Here is a 3,585-nt window from a genome sequence, read left to right on the forward strand (position 1 = left end):
AGCAGGCACAACATGAAAGCTTCAGATGTAAAGAAGTGTCTACTCTATAACATAGCTTATTCAAAAATGAAGAAAAAAAATCAGGAGTTCAGGCAAATTAAGATTTAAGGATTAAAAAATCCCCTCATTTGCATATTTATTTATTTTGGACCAAAAGTATTGAATTTGTGGATAACCTTGTTTATAAGCTTTCCAATAATCAGAGAACTGTATTGTCATGCTTATTTTTGAAGAAGATATCTGTGTCTTTATCCAGGAATACTCACAGAGAAAACACATTTTCTTTAATATAAATTAGGTTACATTTATACCTTGAACAACCAGTTAGTCTTTAGCATATGTCCCGAGTAAAATAAATGCATTCATCTTGGATCGAACCTAAAATCTGCCTAAAGCAACCAGTCTTCTACTTAAGAAACACACCTCTCTACCTTGAGGTAAAGCTGTACTATGATAATAATATGATGCAGAATGTATGAGACACTGCTTCTACAACTGCCCCTTCCCAACAAATGAATGAAATCATCTGAAACTGCTATTTTGAGGATGAGTTTTGAGGAGATAAATAATATAGGCTACATTAGTGGAACATGTTCTTACTATGAAACACGCCCACGTGACCTCAGCTAATCAGGTTAAAGGCCTATAACCATCAAACTTACAAAGAGGATATACAGCAGATGTAATAGATAGATAGTAACTTTATTGAACCCGAGGGAAATTCAAGAGGTGACAGGTGAGGTGATTATGCCTGGAGACAAGCAATACAGTTAAACAAAACAAAGTGAAACTCAATATTAAATAGGGGTGTATAATACTTTGTCAAGTCTAAAGGCAGTTTGTAAAGCTATAATTTGAAAGGTGAGTTATTCCCCATTGGCAAACTAAATATCTCTTTACAGTATGTAATACTGATGTTACTGTTATCACCTTGTGTAACCCACAGACTGAAACCAGCTGAAGTTGCTCTCAGTCTATAGCGGCAAAGCCTGCTAAAGCTGCTTTGGAGACAATATAATACCACGGCCAACCTTTCAGTCACCATTGCTGCCAGGTTGCATGGCATTCATTGTCCACAGACGCAGATCTTCAGTGCTAGAGACAAAGTGGAAGGGCCCCCAGGGCCACGTCAAGCTAATGATGGCAGCCAAAGGTAATTGGATCGACTTAAGACCCCTCAGGCACAGTATTAGAAAATCCTAATCAATGTGGAAAGACAAGGACTGCTTAGCTTTCCCAACCAATTAGATTTAGCCATGCAGCTAAATACCATTCATTCACAACACAGAGAAATCCCCTCTTTCAGACAATGGTCTTTAAAGTTGTTCTTTATCTCATGACATTTCAGGAACGAGACAGGGTGACTGTGGGAAAAGATGGCTGAGATATCCCCAATCTGGGAAATAATACACTTAAAGGTGATTCTTTTACAGCAAAGTTTTCCACAAACACAATTAGAAAAATTAGATTACATAAGTCTTTCTCTACATACTAAGAATACCTTTTGTATTGTAAGCAGAAGACATTCACCATGCATTTCAGTATATGCTAGTTTGGACTATTTGACTTAAGACCAACTCCTCTATACAAATACATACATGGACTAACGCCAGAAAATGGTTGAATCTACGTTAACATTTTCTGATACTGATAAAGGTTTGTTTACATCACTCGTGTTCCTAAACACCGGAGTAAAGCAGGCTTGTGTTTTCAAATCAGATAAGACGCATACAAGTTTATTGACTCTTGATTTCTGTTTGTGAATATTATGTTATTCATATGGTGCCTTTAAGAGAAAAATAGTTTTTAGGACTATGTCCTCTTTCTGACATCTGTTGTGAGCTTGACTAATAATAAATGCCGAATTAAATATGAGAAGGTTATCTTGGAATATATGTAACTCTGCAATATGTATTGGATGTTAAAAGCCTGACACCTACAGGGAGATCACTTACATTGTTATCTAGAGGCTGAAAAGACCAAATGCATTTGCAGAGTGTTTGAGGTACTCTAAGGCTGCCATCTAGTGGGTAATATCCATAATCAAAAGTCATAGAGTTATGCACTGCAACTGGTAACACCAAGTGATAACACATCATTCTGGTAAATGAATCCTCTCATCTTGTGGCATCACAGCTTTTCAAGTGCCACGTTGACACATTAGAAGAAAGTGCAGAGGGCCAGGAGAAGCCAATGGCAGTTTGTTGTATTCACAAGCAGAAAAATTTGATAGAAACTTTTTTTGAGCGTACTTTAAATAGTGGGAAACAAGTTGCCCACATACACGCCTGCCATCTTTAACCTCAGCTAATCAAATGTTGTTTTGCTTTTTCGGAAATGTATAAGGCCATTTCTATAGCCAAGTGGAGCGAGAGGCATGGCTTGACCTCAACTGACCTTTGAGCACAGGCTGAGAAGTGATCCAGGACCAGCCCAGGACACATGTGAGCTGCTCCTATTGTAGTACTTTCTCACCTCAGTACCATCACCAGATCCTCATTCTCTGTCTTTTCCTGTTCTGTAAACAGGCTGACCCTGTTGGGCCTCACGTTTCCTGGGACCTGTCCCTCCTGCTTACATGTCTTTCCACACGGCTGAGTAATCGTGGTGAAAGAAAAGAGAGCGTCAGACCCTGCCTGCCTGCCTGCCTGCTGTTCACTGACCTCAACTTGTATAGAGCACTGCATGAGTTAGTCAATCTAGGAAATAACCTTATATGGTTGATGACATCGCATGTGTATTACTTTGCCAAGTCAGAGAGGAAAAGGAATCACTTCTTTTACGTCTGTCTGGAGAGAGGATTGTGATTGTACCTCCAGCACCTCAGACTGAATTACACTTTAGCTTTTTCGCAGATTATTTTCCACAGTCTCTTTTCTTCCAATGGAGAACAGTTGTTTCTAAATCAAAGTGGAAAAACACCCAAGACACACTAACAGTCTACAAAGCCTTTGCGATCCAAACGGAGCAGTAGCAAGATCTAAAAGTGCCTTTTAAACAGGACCTCTAATAACAGCCTTACTAGAGACTCTTTGATGTGCTGCTTTTATGGTTTGAGTAGCTACTATTCTCGGAGAGAGGAGAGTAAACTTTACCCTCTGTTAGTGATGTCACCGTAATTTACTGCTGAGCCTTTCCACACAGCTTCAACAGCTGGAGACCGTCTCAACATTAATTTATCGTCATATAATGAATGATTTAGCAAATATTGGTGGAAAAAGCTGCATTTCAAATCTTGATTGACCATGGGGGTCAAAGGTTGAAATGATCCAACTGTTCAGCTGTTTGAACAGTTGGAACAGGGGCTGGGATCATTTCCTCTCTTTTCCACTCTGTTCTTCCACTTCACCTATTTAGATTGATTATTTTCCAAACTGCCACGTTGCTGTCTGTGTTTTTTGGGAATAGCTCTCACACACACACAGAGGACTGCCTGTCTGGACCTTGACCAGACAAGGTTCACTCTGTTAGCTGTCAATATGACACAGACAGGCAGAAAGGGGATCAACCTACTCTCTCACTCTCTCACTCTACATGACTCAGGGATGTCAGTGCCAACTCCTCAATCAGAGTTGTGCCCCACCA

The sequence above is a fragment of the Sebastes umbrosus genome, chromosome 2 (assembly GCF_015220745.1).
Source record: "Sebastes umbrosus isolate fSebUmb1 chromosome 2, fSebUmb1.pri, whole genome shotgun sequence".
Classification (NCBI taxonomy): Eukaryota; Metazoa; Chordata; class Actinopteri; order Perciformes; family Sebastidae; genus Sebastes; species Sebastes umbrosus.